Source organism: Strix uralensis, chromosome 6, assembly GCF_047716275.1.
Source record: "Strix uralensis isolate ZFMK-TIS-50842 chromosome 6, bStrUra1, whole genome shotgun sequence".
In the NCBI taxonomy this organism is placed as follows: Eukaryota; Metazoa; Chordata; class Aves; order Strigiformes; family Strigidae; genus Strix; species Strix uralensis.
The window spans coordinates 31,016,956-31,031,509 of NC_133977.1; positions in this window are offsets into that span (position 1 = coordinate 31,016,956).

Consider the following 14,554-nt stretch of genomic DNA (forward strand, 5'->3'; position numbering starts at 1 on the left):
CGATAGAGTACATACACCCTTATGTATTTTGTGAAGGATGTTTGTTTCTTTTCTTCTGAAAGGATAACACTTAAAATGCTGTGGTTCGTTTATTCTAATGTCCTTTAGGCAGCATCAGTTCCTTACAGACAATTTAAAATTCTTTCACACTCCAGAAATACCATAGGCAGTAACAAGTTAGATAAGTCATTCTTAAAGTTATTAGTTGATAATGATGATAGCTTCACTTCATCTGAAAAATTATTGCTCATAAAATTACTGTATCATAAGCAAACTGCACCTTTTACTGATTTGTTTATCCTTGCAACACTTTCAGCTTGGATAACACTTTTTTTTTTATTAATATTGCTATTATTTATTTCCCTGCATCAGTTCCATAAGATATCTCATAAAATATACTTGCTAGCATTAAAAGAACTGCTAACTTCCAATACAGCTGAAGTTGGATCTCTCTAGTATTGTTACAGGAAGGGAGAGGAAGCAAAAAGAAACCCTCAAAGCCCAATTTGGATGCATTTGGATATTTCCCATACTCAAGTGATGAACAAAATTCCCCATCACTCAAGTGATGAACAAAATTAAAAAAACCCAGTCATCATCATACAACAGAACTACTTTAGACTACATCTCTTGGGGAGGGGATATAAAAGTCACAGAGAATTTGATATTTTGTAAATTAAGGGGGAAAAACCACCATCACATCAAACTGATCTTCAGAAGAACTTGAGTGATTGCACTCCTGGGGAACACCTGTGGTGCTGACACACCATACATCCCAGTGTGTCCGTTAGCACTCAGATACTAGGTACATATTAAACTCTGCTTGAAAATCTGAGCTGAGACTCTTCAATTTCACTTTCAGAAATTAGCCAGGTGGGGACTCTGTGATGGTGCCCTTACTAAGAAATCCTGCTACTTGGCTGAATGTGTTAGACTGGACAAAACACTGGTGCCGATGTTGCTGGAGCTTCTGTGCACCAGGGCAGTAGCAGCCCATTCCTGAACATATGGACATAGCAAGGAGGACTTGCTCTGCACTGTTAACCCTCCCCTGACCTTTGTTGGTCCCCACAGCAGGAGTCAGGCTCCCTTTCCCATCTTCATTTAACTGTGGTGAGAAGGTGAAGTCCTCAGCTCTTGCACATGCAGAACAGTTCCCGGGTCAGGTCACCAACAACTTCTCTCTTTGAAGTGCCAGAGTTTGGCCACCTATGTCCTCTCTTGCTGGGGGAAGGAACAGCAGTGATGTTCACTGACATTTAGTAGCTGGAATAAAATATTAGAATTAAGTTATTTTTAAAAGAGCAAGGAGCCTATATGTTCATTTTGAATCCTGTAATTTTATACTTTTCCACCAGCTGATTACAAAAATCTTTTTCTGTTCAATTACAGAAGTACAGTAGACCTTTTTCTGAAAAAAAAAAAAAAGGTAAATTGCCAGAGACTGCCTTCTTGGTCTGTTTGAGAACCATCTCTCTTCTTCCCCGTGCTCTTCAGGACCCATGTGTGATAACTTGTGCAACTAAGCCAAGAGGCAATGCCTCCTTTGCACTGCCAGCTGCCTTTGCACTTCTCAGGCCAGAGTGCTGTTTCTTTGGCAGTTCACTACTGCCCCACACATGAGAGGTTTAGGCATCTTCACAAGATCCTGACACTTAGCAATGTACCCCAGGTCACCTGAAACATCGCAAGCGATCAAATGAGTGGTCTTAAGATCTGTTATTGATTTTCAAGCTAACTCATTTTACCCTAGATTTGTGGCAGGCTTAAGCGTGCACATCCACTCAGTTATGGACAGTTGCTACGTCTGAGACATCATCCTATGTACACCTACATCCATTCAGCCTTAGGCTTGTCATCACTCATTTAGCGGCTGTATCTGCACGTGGGAGACTGGGCTGTAATGGTCTGCTTTCCCCTTGCTATAGTTCAGCACAGAAATGTAAGACATAAACTACATTTTGGGACATGGATCAATACGCATTACTGTATGGCCCATCTCCGTCCCTGATGAGGTAAAAGGCTTAGGATGGTCAGGCAGCTGTAAATTCTCAAACGTTGCATCTGGCAATAACAAGAGCACCACAGTGAGGAGTAGAGGGCAGGAGAGCTGCTGTGATTCTCTATCACTTTTCTCACAGATATCACAGAGAAAATATCTTGCCCCAGCTCTGGGGACTCTCCTAAATGCCAGCCTAAAACACTGCTTGCGATGTGCTCAGAAACTGTCATAAGAGCAACACTGAAACAGAGAGATTCTTGCAAGTTGTGCATTGCCAGTAAGCTGCTTGTTTTGCTTTACACTGTTTGTCTTTTCTATTGCTCTCCAGACTTCTTGTATCCTAGGTTTTTCAGGTCTGAACCTGTCCAGAAGCTAGTACAGTCTTGCTGAGACTCTTTTGATGCAAGAGATGTTCAAATAAATACCATCACATAATAATAAATAGTTTCAATTAAATAAAAGCAAGAACTGTGTGGCTGTGCAGAAGTGAATTTTCAGGTATTTCCAAGGACAGGATGCTATTAAAATCCTTTTGTTCCTGTTTCTAAAGCAGCTCTGTTTTGCAAACAAACCAGGAATCTTTCAGGTTTTCAAATGCACAGAATTTAAAATATCTGTCACAACTGTCATCTTTAATCTGTAACATTAATTTGATTGCATGGAAATATGACTTTCTAGTGGTAATGAAACTATTTACTGGGGACTGCACTAACCCAGGGAGAAAGCTAGCTAGATATTCCACAGATAGCAGTGGCTAGCAGAAGTGAGCATAAGTAGATTATGAAAAGAAATCTAAAATGGCTGAGTCCTCAGCGACTCAATTCAGATCTTATGGTTTAAAGGAAAATTGCAGTGTTTCAATGTCTGGCAATCAACGAGATTATATGGTAAGAGTCATTTCACATAAACTGTGAAATATGTTTGGAAATAGTCTCCTTCCCTTCCACCTGACGCTTGTGCTGCATATTCAACATACTTGACAGATTTAGCTAATTTGTTATCAAACAGAAAGTCTGTTAAAGAGGGGGAAACTGATGCAAATGGGGGTGACGTGATTTGCTGAAGAGCATGAAGGAAACCATAAGGGAACACAAGACAATTTCTGGGGACTCAGACCCCCTTCGATTCCTGTCTCTGCCACACACCTCTGGTATGAATGCTGACAATAAGCCAGCAATGCAAATTCAGCAGCTTTACAGGTTGGGAGGAAGGCCTTGACTTCCTTCTTCTCTGTCGTTCTCCACACCCTTATCACAGTACCACTTGCAAAATAAGATTTGCTCTTTGTTCTTCTGAAGTTCAGTTTCAGCTTCTTTCTCTTATTCTTTCAAGATCTGGTCCAATCCTCCTCATTATGATCCCTGCTTCTTGCTCCCAGTCCTCAAAGCAAATTACCTCTCTCAAGGCTACTTAACCTATTTAAAATGACAAGGAACTTTCAACACTGTAACTCAACCTAAGCTTTCTGTGCAGCCAGTGTGGTGAAAGCCAGGACTGCAAATCTCTTACACCAAGCTACTCTGAGAATTCAAAAGGGAAAAAAAAATGCATGAAAGCAGCAGCACAGACTAGAACTGTAGAGGGAAATCAATTTAAATATAGACCACAAAGAGGTTGGATAACACAGACCTCATCAGCTCAGTGCCACTTATGCAACAGCTGCACTCAAATCTCAAAAAGTCATTCTTCTAGAGCTTTAACACAAAAGGTAACTCCACCAAATATTCCTCTGAACATGGCAATAACAGTCAGCTCATTCAAGCACAGGCCTTCCACACTATCATATAAACCCTTTATGTTGGATTGCTGCAGCTACCTCACTGCCTCAACACTGCATAAATAGAGTCTCTCTGTGCTCATGTCTGATTTCACAAAGCCACTTCAAACCCCCAGTAAAATTGAAGGTTTCATCATGAACACTACTGGGCATGGGAAGGGAAGGGTCTAGTAGTACGGTGACTTGTGAGTGAGTTTGGTGGCAACTTTGAGAGGTTTTAATTTGCACTCTTAATGCTTTTATTTGAGAACGTGAAAACCTTGATGTTGAGAATTACCAAAGGTAATAGATGTCATTATGTCCTTTCTAGAGAACATAATAATTATTGATGCTTGTAGGCTAAGTAACCAACTATAGAACTGCAGCTAATACAAACAGGCTAACTTGATGCCTTCCCTCTGAAAAAAAACAAGCTAAATATATCTGGATGCACATGATAAGGTATTTTAAATTTCATGTGATCCGAGACATATCACATTCAATATCCCTGCATCTAAAAACCTTGTTTATTGTGCATTTTGTCTCCTGTTTATGGATCTCCTACCTGCTCTGAAAAATTCACAGACCTCTTCTATGTTCACAATTCACTCTGTCTCACCCTGGCATTTCCAGAGAATTACATGCCCAAAAGCTACCACATTGAGCCTAAAGCCCTCTGCATGTGCTGAGCCACTCTGCCTATGTGGTGCTGGGTTGGAGAGACTAACCCTCAGGCAGGACACACAGCACCGGACTCACAGCCCAGGCAGACTGCAATGAAGAAGGCTTGGATCTGCACCCCACCGCTCACAAATGCTCTCTGTCACTTGTCAGTTCATACACATGATGACAAAGCCCTTGACTGAAGCTGTGGGAAAATGTCAGTCAGGTGTTGCATAATGGTCAAGATGTGAAGGTTAGACACTCAAAGTACCTCCAGGTATTGGGACTGAAGCAGCAGGGGGAGATCTTTCCCACTTTGATGCACACAGTATCTGAATGGACCTGCCTGTGGTACCTGTGAGACAGGTATGAGCTGTTGCAGGAGTCTGGTTGTTATTACACCACCCTTTCTACTTCCTGGATAACTGGAGTCTTGTCTCCTAAACCACCCCAGTGTGCCAAGTGGAGATACTATTACAGGCTTACATCAGCCTGGACAACATCTCAACACTGGTTATTAAAAAAACGCATGAAAAAACCCTGAAATCAAACTAAACATGAAAATAAAAATCACTCGTTGCCAGCTATACAGTTGTACCTTGGCTCCCTAACTCTGGAGTGTTTTTTACCTTCCCATTGCTTCTTATCTCTTCCCCACTCCTGTTAAACCATGATTTTGCTACTAATTAATCTTCCTTCCCTAGCATCTTGAATATGTCTCATCACCTCTTTGAGTCATTTTGGTTTCATGCTTTATATTTCATGCTCAGAGAACTACATAACTTACCTACTGCTGCTCATGTGGTGGTGCTTGAGACCACCTTTTACTGCTCTTCACTTCTCATTCTTCTTCTCTCAGGCCTCTTGTTTGGAAAAATAGCTTTTCCTTTGTCCCCCAACAACTGTTCTTTCCTTCAGTAAGTATACGTAATAATAATAAACAATATTAATGTGTACAGACACCAGAACCTTCAGCTCCCAAACATAACTGAGAGGCATTACAGACTGAATCAGAAGCTGAGAAGATACTCGGACAAAAGAAAGGATCTACTGCAGGTGAACAGTGCAAGATACTGCTTAAACAAAGTGGCTTTATGTCCTTGCAAACAACAGGCTCCAGCTTTACCAGTTTGTAACTGTGATATATATTAAAACAATAAACTCTAAATTCAGGAAAACATTTACTCGGTTTCAGTGTTAATCAATAGGATAATTTTAATTCTAAATTTCCAAAAGTCCTGTGATGTTTTTGCCTGTAGGTGGCTGATATTTTGCTACATCATTGCTGTTTCCTTCTCTAACTTCTTGCGTCATAGTACATGGCATTTAGAACAGCTCAGTGAAACATGTGAAGCTGTTTTTGAGCCATGTTGTTATGTTTGAACTCCCAGCCTTGTATTAATTTCACTCTTCTTGATTAAGGAAATACCTCTTTATGAGAGAAAAATTAACTAAAGCAAAGATATAATTGTTTTTCTTCATGCAGTTATTCAGTTAAAATACTCAGTTTCTGCTCATTTAAACTTGAAGGGAAATACATTCCAGGCAGAGTTCTGACTGAGCTGAAAATATTATAAATTAGGCTATTATAATGGGTCTAATTGTGTGGTTTAATTATTAGGTTATACAGGAGAATACAAAGTGGGCATTTTGTTAGATGAAGACGATGTCATCGGTCTGCCCAAGGTCTTTGGGTAAAACCGTAGGCTGTAAAAATACTTTTGTTTTTCTGGTATATATAATTTTTCAAAGCTGGACAACTCCTAAACTCATTAATTATATACATTAATAATCATAACTACCCAAACATTACTTGTATATGTGAATAATGAAACTCTCAAATAAGCCATTAGGTTACAAAGGACAGCAGACATCCTACTTACAAGGCATAAGATTCAAACATCCAGCATATAATTTTACCCTTTGCTGTACCTGTTATTCCTTCCCCAGGTTAACAGAGGATCTGCTGTGGGACTGTATGTGGTGCAATGGTACTAGCAAGCATTCGTGAATAAAAGCTTCCTCTGGAGCAGACACACTGGCTGTGCTGGCACTTCTCTTCCTACTGGTACCCATCTGATCAAACCAGTTCACCAGTATGTTCAGAAACTAATGAAGGGTCATAAATATCCTGTAAACCTGTGAAATGATAACTCTGAGGGTATTTTGGAGTGATGTAAATTGACGTCCCTTTATTTTACAAGCAATTTTTTTTTTAATTTTTGTATAACTCAGTTGCTCAGTGAATAAAGAACTCTTCTACCCTTAAGATTCATTTTTTTCTTAACGGCATCCTGTTGCCTAGAGATTTTTAGCCATTCAGTTTTGCTGTCCTAGAGAATACATTTTTAACCTTGTGCTTCTTCTAGGGTTTAGTCATTTAAAACTTGCAAGGATTTGGGGGTAGCCCAACTGTAGTCATTTTAAATCTTGTTACCTCTCTCCAGTTTTAACCATTCTGAACTTCAGCTGTAGAGTTTTCATTTCCATCCTTTATAGGACTGCTCTATTTTCATAGACCTGATATTGTGAGATGCTGAGATGCTCAAAAAAAAATTCAAAATATTGCTTTTAACAATACCCTTCTTTCTAATGAATAAAGGTCTAATCTGACTTGATATATGTGATACTTTGTCCACTTATGAAATATGAATTTGTGCATACATCAATATTAATATTTTTATTCTTGAAAAGAGATCAGCTGTCTGCTGACTCTGAGTGGAGTTTCATTCAAGCAGAACAAATAAGGTCAAAGACAATCTCTTCTTAATTAAAGGGAGCACGTAATATTGATTTAATAAAATTTTTACATTACTTAATGACAGCTAGATATTATGTTCACAGTAGAAAGACTGACATTTTATTGTAATCAATATGCATTTTATTAAAATCAATGTGCTCCATGAACTATTCTACAGAGCCTTAATAACATCTAATCTGCCACACTGCAGAAATGGAGAGTTTGTCATCTGAAGGTAAGATTGTTTGACAGAAGAATTGCTACGTGTATAATTGACAAGTTTTGATTTTTCTTAGAGGCCAATGAATGTGATTTGTATCATTAAAAGTGGTAAGTGTTTAACCCCAGGTAATTTCAGGTAGTCAAGGGGACTGAGGACCTGGAGAGAACCAAAGCAGTATGGCCAGTATTTTCCCACCAACTTTAAATTTGGTCCTGCTCAAACCTATTCATAGCAGGAGAGAGGTTTCCATCCAGGACAGCCCTCAGTCCCCATGTAAACCCACTCCAACATACTTCTCAAAACACATCCCTGACAAAGAGCTGCCCCTCTGGCTGACACCTTCTTGGTGTCAATGTGGTTCCAAGATCTGAAGGATGTCCCTGTTCTACTAATGCTCTCTAAAGGCCAAGGCTTCAGTATGCAAAGTAGGAACATAGACATGCTTTCACTCCTACCAGCTTTATGCTGTAAAATAAATCAATAGCTTCATGGTTTGCTCTCTCCCCAGTGCCAGGAACACACAGAGATACTTCACCTACTACAGCTGCTAATAGACTTTACATTAGCTCAAGTGAAGGAGAGATGTGCTTTGGACCTGAAGGGTCAGGTTTTGTGTTTTTAACAATACAAGGAGATAAGATCATCACACCTGCAACTGTTACAGGACTTACCTTTCACTGATCACAGTCTAGATCACACTAGAATCAATGCTTTCCTCAGCAGTCCCCTAAACTACCCCCAGTGCTTTGGTAAAAGGGGATATGATTCTCCTTTACTTCTTTATTGCCTTCTTTAACCTATCTCATAATTATTTTAAAGAGCATTTCTTATCCTAAAGGCTAATGGGCAAATGACTCAACTATGCTTCTGTGATTAATTTTATTTATTTCTATTTGTGCAGCTATATTCAGAGAATAAAAGGAGTGAAATCTGGCAGTCTTGTTAAACAGTTGTGCTGGTTTTGTCTGGAATAGAGTTAATTTTCTTCATAGTAGCTGGTACAGGGCTATGTTTTGGATTTGTGCTGGAAACAGTGTTGATAATAAGGGATTTTTTTTGTTGTTGCTGAGCAGCGCTTACACAGAGTCAAGGCCTTTTCTGTTTCTTACACCATCCTGCCAATGAGGAGGCTGGGGTGCACAAGAAGTTGGGAGGGGACACAGCTGGGACAACTGGGACAACTGACCCCACCTGACTACAGGGATATTCCATACCATATGACATCATACTCAGCATATAAAACTGGAGGGAGAACAAGAAATATCTGGAACATTTGGAGTGATGGCATTTGTCTTCCTAAGTAACCTTTATCAGTGATGGAGCCCTGCTTTCTTGGAGATAGCTGAACACCTGCCTGCTGATGGGAAGTGGTGAATGAATTCCTTGTTTTGCTTTGCTGGCATGCACAGCTTTTGCTTTACTTATTAAACTGTCTTTATTTCAACCCACGAGTTTTCTCACTTTTACTCTTTCAATTCACTCCCCCATCCCACCAGGGGGGCAGTGAGCAAGCAGATGTGTGGGGTTTAGTTGTCAGCTAAACCATATCATCAGTACTTTAACTGTCTCTTTTCAACCTTCTCATTCAGTTTGCTTCTTCATCCTGTGCACAGTATTGAGAGTGTTGCAGCTATGAGGGATGCTTTAATGTATTATTTTACATCATGCACATTGCACATACAGTAGCACCAAGCTCTCTTACCTGGTCATACAGAGTGAGACAAAGATTTCTTCCATTATTTCTATTGTGTTTCACCACAGTAGTGGCAGAATTGGTAACACGAGACAGTGGCCATCATCCACCGTCCTTGCCTACTCTATCTTCAGTGAAGCTGTTAAAGAGAAAAAGAGAAAGGTTTGAAATGTTGAGGTGGAAAACTCTCCAGTTCACCTAGTTTGGGTATGGTTGTGGACAAGGTTTGAGTGAACAGAAAACAATTTCAGTGTATATTGTCCAGAATGACAAAACACGATGAGTGAATCTCTGGCAAACGCTTTCATTATCTTCCTTTCAAGTGGGTTTTTTTTGATCATTTGGGTGCGCACAAAGGAGAGGGTGGATGAAAACCTGCTGTCACCTGGAGAGTTCTGCAGAAAAAAAAACTTTCTCACAGCTCTAGCTGAATCTATGGACATGGTACCACTTGGTTTACAGGCTGTGCTCCCATTTTTAACAGTTAAATTCATCAGCTCATGATTCAACTTGAAGGTTTACTTCTAATTACCTGACACAGTAATAAGCACTGTTTGTGTCTGCCATGATCACAAAACATGGTGAGAATTGATTTGAGTCTTCCTACCTCCACCAAGGAGAATTTAATAGTACAGAATTTTCTAAACAGGGCTGTACAAAATGCTGGAGTAAAATTATCAATAGAAATTAACAGAAGAACAGTGGGGGGGTTCTAAAGGATTTCCTGCAAGGAAATTGGCAACTGAGCAATCCTGCATATGAGCAAGGCTGGTAAAGCCTCAGCGTTGGCAAGGATGTGATGAAATGACCCTGGAAGAATGAGGAAGAACCCAGGAAGTTAAACAACTTCAGGGTGTTGGTCTGGGCAGAGAAGAAGTTTGTACAATGTCGATGTGGCGGTTTTCATCCAATCAGAAGAGAGCTTAAGGAGCATGTGCAAAGCTAACTGTCCAATCAGAAAGAATTGTACCATGTGATTTTCACCTGCATTATAAAAGGCTTGCTCCACCATAATAAAGTTGGCATTGCTTAATCACAGTGTGATCATTCGCATGTCTGTATCTCCCCCAGAACAGCAGAAAAGTGTTTATAGCTACAATTGTGTCCTAGTTTACCTTTCAAAAAAAAAAAAAAAGGTTGTTATAGGTGTGAAGCCTGTTCATCCATATGCATTTTATGCCTCATTTACCCATAACCTTTCACAATTTGACAAGGACAGGAAAAATCAGGATTGGACCGGGGACCTAAGATAACCTCCATTTACGATTTCCACTTAAAAACACTGTAGAGTTTGGTTCCTTTGTGTTTACAACATCCACCTGTATATATGTCTTGTGAAGAACATATTTACTCTTTAGAATAAGCACTTTCTGATTCTGACCTAGCTTTTAACTGAAATCCTATTATACATATCATGATTTCTAAACAAGTATTTTTCATTCACTATAAAGCAAAGTGAAGGAAAACAAATTTAGGCACAATAAAAACAGAACACTGAAAAAAAAAATATAATCAGTACAAATTTGCTTTCCAGAAGGAATCTCAGAAGATGTAGCCCAAAAGACTATTATACAAGAGTTAGAAAATGAGGAACATGGGAAAGCCTTTAACCTAATTATGGTTTTCTTATTATTTTATTGGCGCTATCAAATTTTCATGGCTGAGCCAGCACAACTGCTGTAGCCTTGCCTGCTGTCATTACTCAATGTTATCTTTTATTTATACCAAATTATAAATGTGTGTGTGGCACTCTGCAAACAAACAAGAGATGCAGCCTGTGCTTCTTGGCTAAATTTTATCAGTGCTATACTTTACATATAGTTTAGATGGCACTTCCTTCAAGGTCCTCCCACTGCTGAGGTCCCCTCAGACCCACAGAACCAGTTGCAAATTTATGCCTGTGAGAAACAATAAATTGTTCACCTTCAGTTGATGAATCTTATCTCCTAGCTATCTAATCATTGAGGACCTGCTCAGCATTTCAGCAGTTAAGTTTTGCAAGCATATAAGGCAGGTCTTTTGTGCTTTTCCTACTGAGAGTGAAATGCATAAAGTTGGCTTCCTGTTTCATGTGTTCCTGGAACAAGATCTATCTTCCTCTGGTTTGCCAGGCAGCAACAAGCTATGACACCATACAGCAGCTTGACAGTGAGTTGTCAGCTGCCCTGTTCAGTCATGGAGCAGGACTCAACAGGCACTACTCAGTCACTGGAGTTATGCCTCCAGAAAGACCTGCTGGGTGAGGAAACCACACACAGACAATAAAATACTCTAGCAAGCTTATCCCTTTGGCCCCAGTGTGCATATTACAATTGTGTGATTCAGATCTTGCATCTTGTTGGGGAAGAGACCTTAAAGTGCTACTAAACATCTGCATTAGTGCATGCCCAGAGCCAGCTGCATCCTCACAAGACTAAGCACTTGCCACCAAGTCCAATGCAAACACAAGACACCACTTTGCCTATCTCACCTACAAGGCCCTGATAGATGCTCCCAGCTACCTCCAGCAAGATCAGGCCCTACACAAACTGAACAAAAAAAAAAAAAAAAAAAAAGAGGAAGTGGTTTCCTCTTTTATCCAAACATAAGCCAATGTTCCACCATCTGTGGAACTGAGCTATTCTATACTAGATAGTTAGCAGAGGGTATGCCTGGAAAGCTGCATTACTATCTGTATCCCAAGTGCCCTAACCGTAGTCATGCCCAGTCAATCTCTTTCTCCAGGTCAGTGAATAAAGAACTACTCCACACAAACTGAAACAGCTTTAACAGGAATGAGTAAAAGGACCTCTATGAGCCCTGTGATTCAAGGAACATATTCTAGGAGAAGTCACATCATCGGTATCTGAACTCAGCTGGAGCTTGTGCAGCCAGCATCAACTAGGATTTCAGACTAAACTAAAGCAGGGTATGATAAGGGATGGCAAGAGGCATTATCTGTGATGGGATATGATTTATTGAACGCAGCATTTATGGTTGGTTTGCTTAGCAACACGCCCCTGGAGGTCTCCATACATTATTTTTTATAAAAATATTGGTTTTACTACACATCCAGAAACCCAGGATTTATGGTAGACCGTGTCAAATGATAGAAATAAAAAATAAAGCACATTCTTTAATGTTGTTTTTTGGGCACAAAAGGGCTAAACTCAGTATAACATGAACATAACACTTTGTAAATGACCGGCAACAAATGTTTGTGAAAAAAATGTATAACTCACCATAAGTTAAAATATACTTCTCAATTTTATAAGTAATTAATACACATAATTTACTATTCATTATTTCCTGGTCCTTTCAAAGAGTTCTAGAAGGAATTCTATCCATAAAATAATATTTAATTCTATGGGTAGAATTAAACTTATTTAACTGTACAAAATGTAGGTGTCTCACCTACACTGACCGTTTTGTCTTCCTCCATAGTCATTGGAGGGAAGGAAGGATCACTCCATGCTTGGATGAGAGACTTTTCTCATCTTAGGGTTGAATTGCTTTCTAGAGATGTAGTACTGTCTTTGTGTTGATGATAGAGGCAAACTTAACTGACTTAAAGAGGATTTCTAATTTCACATAGTTAGATCACATGTAACATGATTTTTGGAGGCTGATTCTCTGCATAACAAATGAGACTTAAATGAAAAAAGTCTTATAAAATTCAGGCATGTACTTGTTAAAAATTGAAAAAATGTAACAAGTATAAAGGAATGGAATAAATATGCATTAATCAGCCATTAAGTAATCAAAATCTTTAAAACACCCATTATTCATAACATGTAGTCCAGCCTTCTCAATAGAGAAGGAACTTTTGTTCTCTCTTATTTTTATGACTTTACCGAACTATAGATTAAAATGCAACATCTTAGATACCTAGACATAGTTGATATTACCTTACAGCACAATTTGCAAGATGGTGAGAACTGTAAGAGCTCCTGAGAGGTAAGTGACCTCAGCCAATTTTAACTGATTATGAGAGCATTCACTGGTAATCCTCTGGTTCAATGATTTACATTCATTTCAATGGGAGACAAGCATCTAAGTAGTATTTTGCAGGTTTAAATCTATCTGTTTTTGTGATCTTGAACAAAGAAACCATTATTGCTTTAGGATCCAGGCCCTGACTAAGGAAAGGATTTAAGTAAATCCTTACATTTGAGTTTGTTATGATCAGACACATTGAATTTTTCCTAAAGAAAGGATATTTTTTGAATGGGTGCCCCAAAACTCAGACCTACTGCTTTTCACCCCAGCTGTTTAGGAAAAAAAAAAAAAAAAAATTAAGGAAACTAAAGTTTATCCTAAAAATTAGCATTTCTACTATGGTATATAACATATTTGTGAGAATGCATTCTTGGTTTTGAAAATTAATAGAAAATAAACCCTACCACTAGATACACTCAAGGAATATATTGACTTTCAGCATATTCACTTGAGTAATCTTAATTTCAAATTATATTGATATGTCCTCACAACTTCCCCTCTTGCACACATATAACCTGACAAGCCCAGATGAAAGGCCAAAGTGAGTTTTTTGACTGGGAAAATGTCTCGCAAAAAAAATATTCTTTTTTTTTTTTTTTTAACATGAATGTTGAATAAACAACTTTTTGATAATACAAAGTAATGAATTGCAAACTTGCCAAAATCCAATTATTAATCTGATATTCATTTATTTATTTCATTCCTTTTAAGAATTCTACAAGATTAGCTCTGAATAATTGCACTTTCTAGGAGGCTTTCATGCTAGACCCCATTTAACAGATCATTCTTTAATACAGTACTGTTGCAATGCCTTCAGGTACAAGCATGTTTATCACACATTCAATAACTGTCTGCATGAGTGAAAAGAAAAAACATTGAGTTATATTCAATAAATGCAATTCTAGCAAAGGAGTCCTATTTTCAATATTCAGGTGTTCTATGTAGTCTATTTATTAATAAAACAAGTAATGATGGGAATTATAACACAGAAATTTGGTACATTGACATTAAACCCTATTTATCATAATTAGAAAACAACTTTCATACAAACCTAACAGTATACTGTCATTCCACAAACTCTTTAGTCTCATAGAAACCAACAGTATTGCTCAGAAGGGTTATAATGCTTTTGCTTCTCGATCTGACACCTGTGTCCCCCCACATCTCTGTTTTCTCTTTCACCATATGGGTAACTATGGTTCAAAAAATACCATGGCAACAAACATATAAAATGGTTTTCAAATTCATCATTTTCCCACTCTGATCCCCTGTGTGTCCATATAACTGCTATCATCAGTGAAAGGGGAAAACGTAAGACGGGACCACCCTTTTTGTCAGCATTACTAAGATATGATATACTAGAAGGACTGTGAAAATATGGCAGACATATCAATGCAGAAGAGAGTTTCCATGATAAAACCTCGTGCTTAGAAAGTGCTGTACTTCCCAAATGCTGTTATTTATTAGTGTATGGCAACTGAATATTTCACTAACTTTGT